Below are 13,819 nucleotides of genomic sequence, written 5' to 3' on the forward strand. Positions count from 1 at the left end.
AGCCCTTTGTCCTATTCAGTCCTTCACCTGACTAGATGAGGCCCACTCAATGGGAAGCTAACTGCCTTATTCAAATTCTACCCCTTAAATGTAAATATTATCCAAAACACTTTCACAGAAATATCCAGAATAATGTTTGATCAAATATCTGGGCACTGTGGCTCCACCAAATTGATACATACAATCTATCATCACAATTATTAATTTGCCTAGATTTCCATATTAGATTTGAGATGTGATTAGCAATGTACTGAACCTAGGGAGTAAAATGTCCCCTATAAAAAAACTACAGTTCATCAGAAAATCATTCACTAAAATAAAATAGTTTAGTGTTTTTCAACTTTATTTGTGTGGTTCAAATTGAATTATGGAGTTTCTTGGGGTTTCACCTTGATGAATTCCTGGTTTCTTGGGTGGTAAAAAACAGGGAGAGATCATGTATGAGTGTGTGTGTGTGTGTGTTTGTGTGTGTGTATGTGTGTGTGTGTGTGTGTGTGTGTGTATTTTTGAAGCTGTGAGGAATATTTAGTGTGAGGAATGGGTGAGACGAATTACTGTGGGTTATGTCAATCTTCCTCAGTTCCTAGCACATGTTAGGAGTCAAGTCAGGTTGGTTGCTGTTTGTTTTTTCCTAGTTCTCTTTGGCCAGCTTGGTTACCATGGTGATCCAGTAACTGCTGTTGGGTTTTGTACAGACTGAAATGCATTTATGATTTTTGCTTAAAGCACTCATCACTATGATATTTGTTAACTGTCACTTTTATAATGTTGTAATTTCTTGTAGATTTAGAAATTGACATTCAAAATTTAGATAGAGCTTTTCCCTTTTCCCCTATCATTGACCTATTTAGTCATGTATTTATTTTATTAGTATGAATCATATTTTTGTATTTTACTCAAATAGTTACCCTTTGACATTATAATTATGTATTTTGAGTGTCACACTGTCACAGAATTGGGCAGTGCTAGCCCATTCAAATTGGCTTCTGTGTCCACTTGCTGCCTCCTGTGAATTCTCTGAACATGAGCTTTGCTGTGTGAGTCTGATTACCTCCCAATCTGTAGAAAGAAAGTACACTAAAACCTTGGATTGCTAGTAACTTGTTCTGTGAGTGTTCCACAAGATGTGCAAACATTTCTAATAAATTTTAACTTGATAAATGAGTGATGTCTTGCAATATGAGTAGTATTTGAAGCCAAATGTCACATGATCACAACTGAGCCAATGGTTCTCTCTCTCTCTTTCTCTCTCTGTCTGCAAGATTGTGGGTGATCGTCTCCCATGCTCGGATGCTCAGGCTCAGGCCGCGGTGTTTGGCAGAAATCAGTGAGTTTTCAGAATGTTGGAAGGTGCCCACAACTGGTACTAGTGTATTTTTTGTCACTTCAAAGCACCCATGGACAGTCCTTTTCTTTTCCACACAAGAGTAAGCTTAGGAATGCTTTGCTTCATTCTAGGTTAGGCTGCTTGTATGTATAGACCTTTACCTCTGCTGCCTTATTGCCAGTTACATTAAATCCAGTATATGACAAGAGTTTATCAATACTGTACTGTAGTCAACATCTGTATGAGTGTATACAATGGCCCCCATGAATAAAAAGATTCTATTGAGCCAAGAGATAGCAGTGATTTCATTAGTGATAGTGAAAATTGTCCTACACAATGACCCTCCTCTCTTGTCTCCCTCACACCAGCCACGGAGGTTTTCAAAGGTAAGTGCATGTTAATTTGTTTATTTTTCTTTATATTTTGTATTTTCTTTATTATTTTGTATTATGTTACAGTCTTGTAATAATTTTTATGTGAATATTTTTGGGTTTTGTAATGAATTATCAGAGTTTCCATTATTTCTTATGGGGGAATTCACTTTGATATACAAATGCTTTGGATTATAAACATGTTTCCAGAACAAATTATGCTCACAAACCAAGGTTTTACTATAATGTTTTTAGGGGTGCCTGGGTGGCTTAGTTGGTTAAGTGTCCAACTCTTGATTATGGTTCAGGTCATGATCTCATGCTTTGTTGGTTTGAGCCCCGCATTGGGCTCTGTACTGACAGTGTAGAGCCTACTTGGGATTCTCTCTCTTTCTCCCTCTCACTGTCCCTCTCCCACTTGTGCTCTCTCTCTCTCTCTCTCACTCAAAACAAATAAAAAATGTTAAAAAAACAAATAAACTTTATTTTTAAATTAATTTTTATTGTTTATTTTTTAAATTTTTGAAGTTTTATTTATTTTTGAGAGAGAGAGAGAGAGAGAAAGAGCGAGCAAGCAAGCAGGTGAGGGGCAGAAAGGAGGGAGACACAGATCCCCAAGCAGGCTCCAGGCTCTTAGCTGTCAGCATAGAACCTGACGCCGGGCTTGAACTCACAAACTGCGATATCATGACCTGAACTGAAGTCAAACACTCAACTGACTGAGCCACCCAGACGCCCCTAAAATAAGAAAGTAATATTTCACCTCAGAGCAATCCTCTGAGGATTTAAAGACAAAAAGTTTAGCAATGCTTATTTCATTCTGTTGAAGTGATGCTTTGGATATGAACATCATAATATGACTACTAGAAAGAATACTTGGACAGAGAGCAGCAAGCAGGAATGGGCCAACATTTCCATGATGTGAGAGCTTCAGGGTCACTGCTATGTGAGGGAGGGGTCTAGGGGATGGAGCTGGGGAAGAAGCACAGCATCATTTCAAAGCTTCCAGTGACCTGAGTAGGGACTGGCAACCACATCCTGTCCCATTTCCCTTGCCTTTCATGTGCTCTCTCTTCCTCTCCCTTTCCTCTCTATTCCATGTGCTATCTGATCCCCTGACTGTCCCTTCTAGTTGAACATCAAAGCAGTGTGTGTACTCTGACCCCAGAAAGAAGAGTTGAAAGAGAAAAACCAAATAGGATGTTCAGTGTGCTTGACAATTTCCTGGAGCAAGAGTGAAGAGAACAGGATCCCATCACTGAGACATTTTAGGTAAGTCACTGCCCTTCCTGCAGTGTCTTCTGTACAAAGGTAACAATATTCAATGTTCCCAGCCATCCAGGAGTATTATTAAGTGTGAACCCATGTAGGAAAGGAATGTGTGGTCATAGTTGTAAGGGAAAAACTGGTGCCCTTTTGAGTAAATTCTATTAACAGAGACATCCCACATATCACAGAACTCAACATTAAACTAATGATACACAAACGTCAGATGTTTATGTCAGGAGTTTTCCAAGTATTGTCCATCAAAATTGGAACAGGTGATTGCTAAAAGAGCAGGTAAATAGGTCCACCCTAGGTCTGTTGTACCCAAACGAGTAAGGTGGGTTGGGAGGTGTCTAAATTTTAAATAGCTTCTTTTGTATATTGTGGTATTTATCCAAGTTAGAAAGTCACTACTGTGAATTGCAACAAGGTGTTCTTAAAATTTTGAATCCTTTCATGTCTTATTTTAGTATAGATTTGTCCTGCAACAGAGCTTTTTGTATCTGTGTCTGCTCCCAGTGTATTAAAAAGGAACAGTTTTTTTTATCTTCAGTCATTCTTATTCAATGTTTCATGTGAGGGAGGCTACAGTAGTTTCCTAAGGGTACCATAACAAAGTACCACAAACTGAATGGCTTAAATTATAGAAATTTATAGTTTCATACTTCTGGGGGCTAAAGCCTGTAATTAAGGTGTTCCCAGAGCCAGGTTCCCTCAACGTCCTTTTGGGGACTCTACCCATGCCTCTTTATATCTTTTCGTGGTTTGTTGGCAAACTGCATATTTTGGCTTGCAGTTGTATGACTCCAAACTCTGCTTTCATGGTATTATCCCTGTTCTGTCTTCATATGGCTGTCTTCTTATAAAGATTCTGATCACATTGATTGATTTGGGGACAGACTATATTCTAGTATGATCTCATCTCAACTAATTATATCTACAACAACCATACTTCAAATATGGTTACATTGAGGTACTGAGTGTTAAGATTTCAACATATCTTTTTTTGTGGTGACACACCTCAACCCCATATCAGGCACTGCTGTGAATGCAACACACCAAACAAGATGAATGAGTGTCCCTAGTGCTTTGTATGTAGCTTGAAAAAACTTGTAATAAGCAGGAAAGGAAATGAATAAGCACGACAATTTCATATTGGAATTAACGATTTCAAAAAGAGAATGTTTCAAAAACATTTTTTTGAATAGAAAATGAAAAAAAAGTTAGAGAGGGAGGGAGGCAAACCATAAGAGACTCTTAAAAACTGAGAATAAACTGAGGGCTGATGGGGGGTGGGAGGGAGGGGAGGATGGGTGATGGGTATTGAGGAGGACACCTGTTGAGGAGGACACCTGTTGGGATGAGCACTGGGTGTTGCATGGAAACCAATCTGGCAATAAATTTCATATTAAGAAAGAAAGAAAGAAAGAAAGAAAGAAAGAAAGAAAGAAAGAAAGAAATCTATGGAAGAGTTTAGAGGAAGTAGCATTTTTGACATTATAAACTGTAGTGAGGGATTACGTGATGGATGGGGTGGAATAGTATTATCTCTTGTAAATTCAGGATGCTTATTAATGAGGCAAAATTGTTCTAAATTTAAAAATTAAAGAGTCTTTTTATGACTGTTGAATATGATAAGCCAAAGTGGATAATGTTTTAAAACTTATAATGGATTACATGTCTAGAACTGAACTCTAAAATAAAATAGACACTTTACGTTCTAAAAAGAAAAGAAAAGAAAAGAAAATAATATAAAATAAAGTGAGGTAAAATAAGATAAGATAAAATAAATAAAATAAAATAAAATAAAATATTTTCCTCAAAAAAATGATGGGACAGGGATTATTATAGATGGGGTGATTCATGAAACTATCTCAGAAAGTGATATTTGAGCTGAGTCCTGAAAAACAAGAGGAAGCCAGGATGGGGCTGGCCTTTTGGTTTGTGATATGTGTGGCACCAGCTGTTTCAGGAGCAAACAACAAGCTCAAGTGCATGGAGCCTGGCAGACAAAGTGTGGGTGGTAGGACATGAGGTAAAAGGGCAGAAAGGAGCTACATCATTTGGGCCATGTAAGGAGATTGGAGTCATTCTGAGAGTGGTTGGGTCATGTAAGGAATTTGGAGTCATTCTGAGAATGGAGAGTTACAGTATTAGAATGACATAATCTGATTCATGTGCTCAACAACATATGAGTCACAAGGTGGCTCTCCTATTGTGATGAGAATGTTCTTGACAGGGACAAGATGTCTGTGGGGATTATCAAGATAATCTTGCAGCTATCCAGCAGAGGGATGAGGGTAGCTTGGTCCAATGGTGCTGCAGTGTGCAGGGGGCAAGGGTGGCTGTGGGCAGGGCATGTTGGGGGTAGGACACTTGGGACCTGTAGTGGCTGTGGGTGAGGGTATACAAGGATAATCCAGGATCTTTGATGAGCCTGTGACTATTTGTTCAGATTTGTGCAGAAATGGTGGTACTGTTTCCTGAGATCAGTTACTACAAGCTCTTTTTATTTATTTTTTTTATTTTTTTTTAATTTTTTTTCAACGTTTATTTATTTTTGGGACAGAGAGAGATAGAGCATGAACGGGGGAGGGGCAGAGAGAGAAGGAGACACAGAATCAGAAACAGGCTCCAGGCTCTGAGCCATCAGCCCAGAGCCTGACGCGGGGCTCGAACTCACGGACCGCGAGATTGTGACCTGGCTGAAGTCTGATGCTTAACCGACTGCGCCACCCAGGCGCCCCTACAAGCCCTTTTTAGATGTTATAATGATAATTATTTAGGCACCCAATAGTGGTTATAGTGAAATTTAGTGATTTAAAACACATATACCAGTTGATAGGATTCAGTTTTAAGTTTATTGCCCTTCATTAAAAACACATGAAAAGTTTTTATAAAGCTACCAAAACTGTTAGAATCTGTACTTGCATATATTTATAAAAGTTATAACATTTATTGAACTGTTACTGTGTGTCTCACTCTAATTGTGTTCGCGTATTAAGTCATTACAATGACAATTCTTGAGGAAGGGCAGATTGTTTCCTCATTTACAGAAGAGGAAACTGAGGCACAGAGAGTTTCTTTCACTCTCCCAGGGTTCAGAGAAAGCTAGATTTCCCAATGTCTCTGCAGTAGAAGTTCTTAAATGATATGATTTATGATTATTTATTCTTGTAAAAAGCAAAACATGAGGATATATTTTTGTTTTAAGCTTTTTTATTCTTCGGTAAGTATTGTATAATTGCAATTTTGCAAGTCAGGCAATTGAGTGACTCTAACGTGAAGTAAAAGTAATCAAACTCACATCATCTGTAAGCAGAGGACTATGGTTTATAACCAGTCTGTCTCCAGAGTCCATACTCCTGACCAGTTCAGTTACAAAGAAGAGACATTTGTTGAACTGTGGCAGCCCATGGTGGGTGATGTTAGACCAGACCCATATCTCTTTCGGTAGTGTCAAAAAGAAAACTACAGGTCAAAATGGAGTCACTTATGCTAGGCCAAGTCACTAAACTTGGGCTTAATACCTAACCTAATTACATTTTTAACCTCCCCCAAAATTTCATCTTGACTCGCCAGTCAGGACGATTCTGGTCTAAACCAATAAAATAATCCATCACATGGGCCTCTGGATCCCCCAAAGGAAGAAGAGGTAATCCACCTATTAAACCTGTTTGTACCAAAATGAAGGTGACCTCTCCTGAAATAATCCTATTTTCTGTTAAAGACTTCCTTGTCCTCCTTTAAAATCTTTTTCTTTCCTCTAGCCCTGTCTGGAGCCTCTCCCTACTTGTTAGATGGGATGCTATCAGATTCATAAATTACTTTAAAAATCCAATTACATATATGGATTTACTCAGTCAAATTTTTGATATTTACAGTGGAAACTATGCTTTAGTACACATTTATCCATATAAAGAGGGTATTGTTTAATAAAAATGAGAAGATAATTATAACAACCAAAATGCAATAATCCTCACAGTTACTACATACTAGACAACTTACTATTTTTTATCTTTGTTCACTTTGTTCTTCTAGGCTTGTGGTGGTATCTCATTATGGTTTTAAGTTACTTTCTGTGAACTCTTAAGTTTTTTTTTTTCATTCAAATGTCCTATTGCTTTCATGTTCCATTGACTAGATTCACAAACTGGATCTTTGTCCCATGGTTTTCCATTCTGAATGATGTGATTGTATCTCTAGTGTGTTGTTTATTCTGGTCCTTTGGCCCCTCTTAGGTCTTTTAAATTGGTAGTAAGATATAGAGTCTTGTTCAGATTTTGTTTTTTAGGAAAGAGTACCTCAGATATGGTGTTGTACTTCCTGTAGTGTTAAATCAGGAGCTTTGTCATGTCTGGTTATCTCTCCTCCTGTGTTGTTGAGATTTATCATTGGGTTCAGATTTTGTCAGCCTGATTCATCCATTATGAAATTTCCCATTCACTTTTTAACTCAGGTTTTTTGTAGCTTCTTAAAGATTGTTGCCTAGATCTACATTTCATTAACATATACAAAGAGTAATGTTTTAATTTTTTAATTTCATCTGCACTTATATTAGGTAGAATTCTTCTGTGAAACAAAGTACCCCTCAGCGACTACATGGTTATACTGAAGAATAGTCCATATAGAAGGGAAGGATGAATGCTTACTTCTTTTGCAGTATTTCCACTTTTCAAAACAATGTGTTGTTTTTCCAGAATACTTCAAAGGTAAACAGTGAGTTTGTTTTATGCTTTTTGTTGTTCTTTTATAGTGTCATAATGAGCTTTAAATGCTTATATATTTGAGATTGTAATTAACTTATTGCAGACATTAAAAGTTTTGATATTTAAACTTTCCTGTCTTTGGCCTGTGGGAGTTCCTTTGGGTTGGCTTTTATGTCTTTCATATGCTTTCTGGTATGAGAGTTTGGTCCAGATTCACTTGGTACAATCCCTATCCAGCTCTGCAATCAGGCATTTCTCCAAGAAATCCTGGTTCCATCTAGAGGGAAATGTTTTTAGAGGATTCAATCTGGAAACTAAAAATGCTCATTGCTATTTGTTTGGTCACTGTTTCTTGCGTTGGAGCCTGTAGATATGAATTGTAATTTTTATGAAAATACATCTCATCCTTGTCAACCCTGATCTGCTCCTCTGTGATGTTATAGGTAATCATTTTTCTCAGTTTTTGTTTTAACCCTCCAGTTAAGAAAATACAATAAAATACAATATGTATTTTAGTTTTATCCCCTGTTCATAGGTAAAAGGTGGCATATTCTACACCAGTGTTGTAAAATAGACATTTCTGCAGAAATGAAAATATTCTGTGTCCATGCTGCTGAATATGGTAGCCACTAGCTACCATGGGTGTTAAGGTTCTAAAATATGGCTACTACCACTGAGAAACTAATGTTTAATTTCACTTAAATTTAAATAGCCCTGTATGACTAGAGGGTATGCTATTGGATGACAGAAGCTCCACACATTTTTCTGCACTTTGCTTTTTTCCCAAACAATTATCCTGGATATCATTCCATAGCAGTACAGAGGTGAAGTCTTCATTGGTTTTCTAGCTGAATGGTACACCAAGACATAGATGTGTCATAGCTTCTTAATTTAGGCCCTTATTAGTAGACAGCTGTCTTTTTTCTAGTCTTCTGCTGTTATGAATTTTTCTATAAATGAATATCTTTACACTTTGGCTATTTTATTTTTTGCATTGCTTCTTTGGAATAGATTCTTAAAAGAGAGGTTACTGGTTCCAAGAGGAAACAGATATGTGATTTTACTAGACAGCCATCAAATCCCATCCACTGGGGTTCTACCAATTTACATTTCCTCCAGTGATGCATGGAAATTCCCATTTCTTCACAGAATACCTAATTAAGAAGAAGTAATTTTTTTTTCTTGGCATGTCTTATCATGAGTTAGGTTGAGCAATTTTTACATGTTTTAGAGTCTTTTTTTTCTGATAAAATACCTGTTTGTATTCATCACCCCTTTTTCTTCCCTGGTGTTGTTCCCTTTACTTTTTCATGATTCTTGATATATCAGGAATACAACCTTTGTGATGTAAGTTGTAAATATTTTCCCCAATTTGTAACCTTTCATTTTACTGTGCTTATGTGTTTTTTTTTTTTTTTGCTTTTGCCATGCAATTTTTAAATAAAATTAAATGCATCACTGTTTTCTCTAAATGCTTCTGGAATTTTAGTCATAGTTGGAAAAGTTTCCTATACCACCAAGTTATAGAGGAATTTTACTATATGTACTTCTGTGGACAGGAGAGAGATGAGAAAGAGATGGATCATTTTGGGGTGTTAGGAATAAGAAGAACAGTGGAGATGTGACCATGTTGTGAGCAATCTGTGAAAACCATGTCACCAAGTCAGAAGAATTTGATGTTGAGATTAGGGTCTTGATCTTCTGCTTATCTTTGAAAATTCAGTCTCTCCTCTTTCCCCTGTGGATGTGGATTCAGGTTTCCACAAGTGGGACATGAGCTCTTCAATGAAATAGAAACTCCATGCCATGCCATAGGTCCCCTCACATAACTGAAGAGGAGGGGATAAGATAGGGACAAAATCATTTCCAAAATCTACCACACCATCAGTCTTTGCACTAATGTGAAAGTAAAACCTCTAGTTTGTACCCATGAAAGAACAAAGACTGAAACCATACAAGTGTTACCTTGTCCTTCACTCTCTATCTGGCAGTAAGTTCTCCTCAGGAGACGGTTGTAGCCTCTTAGTGCTATTGAAGAGGATGGAGGTATGGGTTCCAAGTTGGCTCAGTTTCCCAAGTACAACCTCTCCCCTTACAATCACATTGTTTCCTGTTTAGATGCCATGTTTCCAGGACTCAGGGTCAAGCTTGGATGAATGTTGCTTGGAATGGAGTCTTTTTGAGGTTAAACCTCACCACCACCCCACGGGGTGGGCACTAACAACCATCTTGCTGCTTGTAGACGTTTCTAGTTATCCAGTCTAGATGCTAAGAGAAGGAAGATGTGGATGCAGATGTGGAATTGGAATGACTTTGCCTGGCACATAGTAAACATTTAATTCACATTTAATAAGCATGATATGAAGATATAGATAAGTAGGATCTGAAAGTGTGTATATGTTCTTTCATTATTTTAATACACATATGAATTTTTCAAGGAACATTGGGACCACATAGCAGTTATTGTTTAATAATCTGGTTTGAAGAAAACATTTTGTTTCCATTTCTAAAAATTATGTCTTTTCATTAGAATAGATAACCTATAGAAATTGAAAATGATGTGTCTATGTAGATTTGTGGACCCTGTGGTAGGTCATCTGTAAAATGGGTAGGTTGATACTTACCTCACAGAGTTGTGAGAAGAAATGAATAACTAATAGGACATATTTGAAACATAATACTGTAAAACTTCCACACACATATGTATGGTGTCTCCTGTGTTCTCCCCTCAACAAAAGAGATGACTTAACCATAAGCAACTCATAGATTTCATTGGGCTTTGACACAGCAGAAAAGGAAATGTACACATATTTATACATTGGATTAGCTTTAGTGCCATTTCTTTGTAGATGAGTTACCTGATTAGGATAATGAGGAAGCAAATCACCCCCTCATTACTGGTGTGTGTGTGTGTGTGTGTGTGTACACAACATAATAATTTATTTGTATCTATATCATGGAATGATCATCACAGTAAGTGTTGTTAATATTTATCACCTTACATAGTTACAGATTTTTGTGTGTGTGATGAGGACTTTTTAGATCTAGTATTTTGACAACTTTCAAATATGCAATACAAATATTATTAATTATATCACCATGCTGTACATGACGTCCTCATGGGTTGTTTATTGTATGAATAGAAGTTTGTACCCTTTGACCCACCTCACCCATTTTGCCCACCCCTCAGCCATGGCTTCAGGAAACCAGCAATGTCTCTTCTATATCTATATGCTCAGGTTTTTAGTTTGTTTGTTTAGATTCTGTACCTGAGGTCATATGGTATTTGTGGTTGCCTGACTTACCTCATTTAATACACTAGGCTGGAAGTCCATCCATGTTGCCACAAATGGCAAGATTTTATTCTTTTTTTATGGCTGAATAATACTCTTTTGTGTATATATAAAGCACATTTTTTTAATCCATTCTCGTCTTTTGACACTTAGGTTGTTTCTATATCATGGCTGTTGTTAATAATGCTGCAATTAACGTGGAGGGTGCATATATCTTTTCAAGTTAGTGTTTTTGTTTTCATCAGATAAGTACCCAGAAGTAGAATTGCTGGATCATATGGTAGTTCTATTTTTGTTTTTGTTTTTGTTTTGTTTTTTGATGAACTTCTATAATGGTATTTTATAGTGGCTACACCAGTTTCCATTTCTAGTAACAGGACACAAGGGTGCCATTTTCCTCACATTCTTCAACACTTGTTATCTGTTTTTGTTTTCATGATAGCCATTCTAAACATGGGAGAGATAAATCTCATTATGGTTTTGTTTTGCATTTCTCTGATGATTAGTGATGTGAGATATTTTTATGTATTGTTTACCATCTCTATGTCTCCTTGGAATACTGCCTATTCAGACCTAATGTCCATTTGTAGATTGCATTGTTTGTTTGTTTTTTTTTTCCTTTTTGCTATTGAGTTGCATGCATTTGTATATATATTTGGGTATAAACCTCTTATCAGATATTATAGCTATTTGATTTTATTTCTGGTCTTTTTTTTTTTTTTAATTTTTTTTTTCAACGTTTATTTATTTTTGGGAGAGAGAGAGACAGAGCATGAACGGGGGAGGGGCACAGAGAGAGGGAGACACAGAATCGGAAACAGGCTCCAGGCTCTGAGCCATCAGCCCAGAGCCTGATGCGGGGCTCGAACTCACGGACCGCGAGATCGTGACCTGGCTGAAGTCGGACGCTTAACCGACTGCGCCACCCAGGCGCCCCTCTGGTCTTCTTTTTTAATTTCCATTTTGAAATTGCAATAGCAGTCTCCCATTGACTGCCGGAAAGGAGACCATACAGAATAACAGAGTGTGAAGATGGGTCTGCTGTACAACAGACTGAAAAATGGAGACATGAGTCTCAAATACTGGATTGGTCCTTACCTACAGGTCTGTGGGTAGTGACTTCCGCTGTGCTGGCCTCAGGCCTTACAGAGAAAGACTGCATATCCCAATGGTTAGAGTGGGAGAAAATTGGGCACATTTAATTACTGGTTTCATAATCTTTAGCAAATTTTGAGTCTTCAGATATATGAGACATACATGTAATGTATATGCATTACATTTGCATACATGGAAAATATTATGGGTATGTAATGGACTGAATTGTGTCCACACAAAATTCATGCATTGAAATCCTAACACCCAGTACCGTAAAATGTGATAGTTTTTGGAGACAAGACATTCAAAGGGAAATTAAGATAAAATGAAATTGTATGCGTGGGCCCTATACCAATATAAATGGTGCCTTTATAAAAAGGAGAATAGGTCACAGAAAGACAGATTTAGTGGTATCTATGTGAGGATACAGTGAATAGGCAACCATCTACAAGCCAAGAAGAAAAGCCTCAGAAGAAACCAAATTTGCTGACACTTTGACGTTGGACTTTTAGCTTTCACAATTTTGAGAACATTTATTTCTATGGTTTAAGTTAGCCAGTAATCTGTGTAATTTTGTTATGAAAGCCCTAGCAAACTAATAAAGGAAGGAAATGCACAAATATGATACTTAAAAAAAATTAATGAGTGGTGGGGTTGCAGTTTATTTATTTTTACCTGGAATTAGCTATAGTTTTCACTTTCTCTAAATTACTATAGATGATTTTTCAAAATCAGAATTGAAACCATGGTTGTTTTGAAATATTACAGATTTAAGATAGTTATAGAAAAAAAAAAGTATATCAGACTTCTCTGCCCTAATATTCATAAGTAAACACTACATACAGAAGTGACACTCACTTTGCCTTCTTCTATGATGTCCCAGATATGACCAGTTCCAATAATTGGGGATTTTGCTCTTGAAATCTTTATCATTTCTCCTTCAGTGAATGAAATATTACATTGTTTTATTACAAGTGTTATTTATAGATGCCTGGCTATTTAATCGAAAAGGAGGAAGGAAGAAATATAAAAAGAACAAATTCACATCTCAAAAAAGTGATCTCCATTTCTGCCTCCTTGACACATGTGTTCTCTTTCAGAGCTTCTAACATGGACACACCCATTTTCTCACTTTACATGCTGTAGGGAACACTTACAGAATGAGCAGATACTATGTTCACTCACTTAAATCACCTGTGTTCACACTTAGAGTTCCCAAGCTCCAGCTAGCCCCAAATTGTGTCTCAACGTTTCCTGAACCTGAAACATCTTCATTTGTTCAGACCGAATTTTCTGGCTTTCATTCACACTGTTACTTACCTAGGCCTGTACACGTGGAGCTACTCTGGAATATCCTGGTGAGGTTGGACAGTGATTGTAGGGAGTTAATTCTCCTGTGTCCAGACTAACGCCCAAATCCTTAGTTTGGTTTAGGGATGCATACCATTTTGGTTTTGAGCTGATTTGTATTACAACTGCTGGGCACATTAATATTTTAATTTATGTTTACTATTTTAGTTACACAATGAGGGTACTTCAGAAGTGTTTCAATCTATGTGTGTTTGCTTACTTGCACCCTGGGCTAAAGGAGCTTTTGTTCAGACTTCTCCCTGAATCTCTATGTTGAAGCATCTCCCCTCTGGAAGCTGGGCCATCATGCACCCTCCCCCTTTCCCTCCTCTGTGGGTTCCCTGATTGGCTAACTGGAAGTTTAAACCTATGAGCCTGATTTTAGTTCAAGGGACTTTTATTTGTAGA

This window comes from Prionailurus bengalensis, chromosome X (genome assembly GCF_016509475.1).
Source record: "Prionailurus bengalensis isolate Pbe53 chromosome X, Fcat_Pben_1.1_paternal_pri, whole genome shotgun sequence".
NCBI lineage: Eukaryota > Metazoa > Chordata > Mammalia > Carnivora > Felidae > Prionailurus > Prionailurus bengalensis.